This window comes from Arachis ipaensis, chromosome B4, assembly GCF_059453495.1.
Source record: "Arachis ipaensis isolate K30076 ecotype BB chromosome B4, ASM5945349v1, whole genome shotgun sequence".
NCBI lineage: Eukaryota > Viridiplantae > Streptophyta > Magnoliopsida > Fabales > Fabaceae > Arachis > Arachis ipaensis.
Genome location: NC_142439.1, coordinates 24,911,625 through 24,917,641, shown reverse-complemented (window position 1 = coordinate 24,917,641; position 6,017 = coordinate 24,911,625). Strand labels below are relative to the sequence as shown.

General features: G+C 38.9%; 1 pseudogene; it reads right to left on the bottom strand.

Annotated features, from left to right (window-relative positions):
• Positions 1–4,140: 4,140 nt before the first annotated feature.
• On the bottom strand, positions 4,141–5,277 carry LOC148566949 (protein FAR1-RELATED SEQUENCE 5-like; annotated as a pseudogene).
• Positions 5,278–6,017: the final 740 nt, after the last annotated feature.

Genomic DNA, 6,017 nt, shown 5'->3' with positions numbered 1-6,017 from the left:
GACATAAGTGGTGAGATCGGAGGCTTAGAAGTATGAAATTTGGCTTTTAAAACTCAAAAATCAACTTTGGGATGAAAACAGGGCCACACGTACGCGCACTCCACGCACACGCGTGGATGGCCACAAAAACTCATTGACGCGCAAGCGTCATGCGCGCGGACGCACGGATTGAAAATTAGCCAAACGACGCGCAAGCGTCAGCCACGCGTATGCGTGGGTGCTCTTGCGCCCCAGGTACAAAACTGGCACAACTCTGGCACAACTCTCTGGAAAATAGCTGGACATTTGGTGCAGCGCATCGACGCGTACGCGCCAAGTGCGCCTACGCGCGGAGGGTCATTCTGCTAAAAATTTTCTAAGTTAAAAGCTGCAGAATTTACAGATTCAACCCCCAATCTTCCGACAGACATAACTTTCTCATTTTAAATCGTTTTCACCCGTTCTTCGAATGGCATGGACATCCCGGATCTAATTTCATTTCTAAATAAATTTAGCACAAAACAGAGATCCGTAGTCCAAGTTATGTCCCGTCAAAGTATGCCCAAAAATAATATTTTCATACAAAACCACAAAGTGCCATTTTCAAAACAAGCCACTTTCAACTAATTTCAAAATCAATTAAAACATGCCAATTTCATCCCTTTCCTTTGAAATCAATCAAAATATACCAAAATCAACATCAAGCCATCCTCAATTCACACATTGACACTTTACCAAAATTTTCAAAATCACCACCCAACCATTTTAACACTTCTCAATCAAAGGGCTAAAGGACAAACACAATATTATGTCATACATCCTTCCTCATCCCAATTTCCAATAATACCATTTCCAATCAACCATCATTATACATAATCATCATCATACTCACCATCAATATGGTACCACCCACCAATTCAACCTCAATCATTCATCAAGCATATATCACAACATGCATTTCTCATATATCACACAATCAAGGCATCAATATTCATAATCACATATATGATCACATCATATATCTCAACCATTCAACAATATCAATAATTCAATGCCTATCTTAGGGCCTCTAGCCTAAGTATTTCCTACCACATTACATATTAGATACAGGAAACTGAGACCATACCTTAGCCGATTTCCCAAGCTCAACCGGAGCACTTCCAAACCACTTGTCCACAAGTTTTCAAGGTCTCAACACTTCCAAAAACATATTTTATCACACAAAACTCTCTCCCAAGCTTTCCAAAATCACCAATCAAGCTCCAATATTCACATATACACAACCTAAGCCACAATCATCATACCCATACACAATATCCCAATACCCAAACATCATAGAACAACAAATTACACTAGGATTGAGAATCTTACCATACCCAAGGTCCAAGGAGACAAGATTAACCTTCTCCTTTAAGAGAGTTGGTTCCTATAACATCAAAGAGCCCAAAATCTCAACATTTTGTCCATGAAACTCGAAAACAAGGGCTGGAATTTCGAAGAGCAAAATATGGCTTACCTCAAGATTGATTGTATGGGTTTTATAGAGCTCTCTGCGGTGAACGTGTGGCCGCAAACGGTGCGACAATCGGAGCTCTAGATCAAAAGTTATGGTGGTTTGAAGATCAAATGAGAGAAAGAACTTGAGAAAGTGTTCTTCCCTCCATGGCCTCCATTTCAGCGTGTGTGTGTGTAACAAATGAGGAGAGAGAGTGCTGAAAACTAGGGTTTTGGTTTAGTTTAGTTGGGTCAAGGGCCCACTTTGGGTCCGGTTGGCCCGGTTTGGCCCGTTCGGTCCAATCTTGGTCCGATTTCTATAAAATTGGTACCAAAATTCTCGTCTCAACTTCCTCTATCATATTAAGCCATAAAAATAATATTTTTAGCTTTCTAAAATAAATTCTCATTTATGGGTTAATTAGCCGTTAATTAACCGGATCTTACACAAACCCAAACCGATTTCTGAGTCAAAGCATCGCTATATGACGTGTTCGGCCTTGGCTACCTCCAGTAACTATTTTGTGGCGGAGTAACACTCTTGGGGGGCTCATGACCACTTGGTATCATGTTTGTCGTGAGTTCCATGCATTTTGGTAATCTACGTATATCATTCCGAACAAACAAATGTTATTTTAACAACATATTAGGGCTACTAATATGCAGTTCTTCTGTGATATTAGGCATCATAATATGCTCATTTTATGTAACGCCATTTCTGTTGATATTTTGGGATTAGTGTAACAAATTATGTGAATGCATGATGGCACCATCATTATATTGTGTTCCAGTTAAACTTTTCTCTTATTAAGTATATATTTCATATTTAATATGGCTTCTCTACCTTCACGGTTTGTGCCTAAACCCGTTTGACCTCATTGCATAGACGTAAAGGTGTAGTGTGTCACATGGCTCATTTGAGACTACTTTTAAGGATCCAAAATGTTGTTAACAAGATCCTCTAATGTTTGCACTTTAGCCTATCGAATCCAGAATGGCAAATAAAAATCAACTGGCTATTGTTGGGCCCAGTGTCCATTTCTGGTTCATATGTAAATTTTGTCTTTGAAAACACCATTAACTATTGTGTCAAATATAAAGCATACCAATCTAACTGAAACTAACGAATACAAGGGCTATGCCAAATCGAATAGAAATTAACAATGTTGTGCTAGCTTTCGATGTGCCCAACTACGAATTGATTAATCCAGGATCACTTTTGAAACAATCGGCAACAAAATCCAACTATATGAAACTAAATACATAAGATGAGTTCACATCTTCTCCTAAGAAAACAACGATTACCAAAGGGGTTAACAGATTGCATGCGGACCTTCCATCACCACGCACAATGATACTCTTTCTTTACATCAGATGCCCTTACGAGTCATGCTTTTCTGTAGTACCATTGCATGGGCTATGGTTTCGGCCTTCCAAATGTACCAGGCTTAAGTCCATGCATGATGGATCGCAACTGCAAGAAAAGAAATTGGATTTCTTATTAGATCAACCGAGGTCACAACCCTCAAAGGATTCAGAAAATGAAGACCTTTAGGGATAGAAACTTTAAAGACTTATCCACCATTGAAGACTTCATCTAATGTAACTAATCTTATTAATTCAACTAACAATCAGTACACTCTTTTTGCAAGATTACATTAAGTGCTTATATGCTCTTCTACTTATTAGTCCAACATTAATTCAACTAAAAACCAGTACACTCTTTTTGCAACATGACATTAAGTGCTTATATACTCTTTTACTTATTTCCAAGCCAATAAGTTAATCCACCGAACATAGCATAAATTCCACTCAACCAAATGAAAACTCATTACGTTAAATTCATTCAAACCCTCAAAGACATAATCCTTGATTCGAAATTAATCAAATGAAACTCCACATCTCTAAACTTTATAAAAATAACACTTATTAGTCATTATGTATGTTATTATATTTTCGTTCAAGCCATATATATGTTACACCAACACAAGTTTATTCCTTACCAATTGTTAACAATCACTAAAATCATACCTTAACTTTGGAAAATAACTCACCTTGTCTAATAAGTCGTTATTTGCTTTGCCCCCGGGGTCGACAATTAAGTTATCACCCACTGTTAACTCTCAATCATCGTTGGATCCTAAGCCGGTGCAGTTTATCCACGTGCATTCATCATCCTGTAACCAAAAAGTCTTAGCTAGCATATGGATGCTGCACAGAGAAAAGTTTTTTAACTAACACAGTCAGGCATCTCTAAATCATCTCCCTCGAATAAATTGTCGTCTAACTTGTATTGTTGACGTTGTTCACCCTTGTTTGGGCAGTTTCTTTTTGTGTGTCCCATCCCCTTGCAACAGGTGCAACGATTCCTTTTACCAAGGGCTTTTTTCTTTCCAAGTTTTGGGGTGTCCTTTGACTTAGCAACAACTGGATCCCTGACCACGGGATTTCTTTCACTTTCATGTTCGGCGCTTGGCCGAACCCCACCATGAAATGCCCTGTAATCTAACTCGAGGTCTTTACACAAAGATTCAATTCCACACATAGCCTTTTGGAACATGGATAACCTTTGTTCCCCAAGAAAAACATCCACTGCGATGCGGAATGGAGTGCCCCATGCTGGAGGATGACACCATGCTCGCTAACGTCTCCCCAATTTTTTGTATACTACTCAGGGAACTTTGTATCAGTTCTCCACCTCTTCAGAATGAACTTGTCGGGTATCTCCTTTAGATACTCTACCTTCATGACAAAGAACATGTGCTTGCATGGATATCCATGCTTCTTCCAGAAATTACATTGACAGCTTAACTTCCCAGTCGACTGCCTGAAGGACGACATTATGTGCACATCAGGTTCCTCATATTCCTCCAGTGTGTATACCATTGTATTCATAATCCTTCTTTTATGATTGTTTGATCCAGAAAAAATCACGATTGGTCTCTTGTATTTATTTTTCTTGTAGGTTGAATCAAACGCCAACACATCACCAAAGTATTGGTAATCAACTCTGCTAGATCCATCGGCCCAAATCAAATTCACTAGCCTATCATCACTAGTCACATTATATTTTGCAATTGCCATGGGGTCTGATTCAACTTTTTCCTCTAGATACACTATTACAGAATTTGCATCACCGTCAGCTATTTTAATATGCCATTATTTATCAGCATAGTTGTACACATCTTTCTTCAGGAACCCCAACAACGAATATCCACCAGCCATACTAGCCATGTACCCTACAATCTTAGATGCAATACCATGTGCTTGTATCCCATCTATCTGACTCTTTGCTACTTCCGTTAACCCACGATGATTGGCAATCAAGTGCACTATTCCTGCCAGTGTCAGCTCATGGTAGTGTTCGACAACTTCCTCACCTTTTAGCAGTTATCATTTTTGTCTAAAAATACCGATAACATTGCCTTGCAGTTTGTTCTTGTCTCGGGTTTGTGTATCCTCGTTCTGACAACCCTGTCGTAGTGTTTACATTCCCTCAATCCTTCCTTGTTGCAAAAAAAACCTATATCTAACCGAATTCCCCTTACAGTCTTTCTCGGAGTCACCCTTTCGCACCCCAAATCCATGAAGTTTTCCAAACCTCCTATAGAACTCATACGCATTATCAATGCTGACCTAAACTTTCTTCAAAATGTCATCCCCACTCAATCCGCCGAGGTCTTCCAACTCACAACATTCATCATCGGCCACACTACCGCTAAATTCTCGATGGTTCAACTCCTCATACGCATCACATTCACTCCCTCTGCAATCAGCATCCCCCTCGCTTAGAGTCACCTCCATCTGTACCTCAACAATACATCGAATGAATTAGGAATTGCAACATCAACAATCAACAAGCACATATTCATGTCGAAGTAACACCTTTCAGCTACTAATTCTACCCAACATCAGATGCTTCTAAAGGTTTTATAATGCAATTGATATACCTCATTTGTTATTCTTTCAATAAAAATTTTAACCTCTCCCTCGGGATACCAACTCTCGAGTAAATCTAACTATACCATACGCGCACACAAATATACACACGAACAATCTAATTGGTTTGGTTTTATATCCATGCCCCACGACAAAGCAAGCTGTGGGGTTCCGGCCACTCAAACGGGAAATGGTCTTAACCAGCTATTGTTGTTTGGCATTTGCTTTCATTGCATTTCACATTCTACCTAAATTAATAGTATAATGAAAAGATTTCAATAAAAGATGTAGTATCATGTCAATGTTAATAGATCCGTTAGCTCTTTCAAACCCCTCACAAACCAATAAAATGGCTAAACAACGACGATAATCATCATAACTCAGAAAAACAACCACTGAAATTCCCTCAACAACAACACAACTAGTATTATTAACTCAACATCCTATAATTAAACCCAACAACTCAGATTTAAGATTCTTATCCAAGACTTATATCATTTGATAATGCCATGTGAATCGCTAGAAACATGTGAAGTGTATGGCTAACCCAATAACGAAAGTTTCACCCTTATGTCCATGCCCCAATCTACCCCCTAGAGGAATGT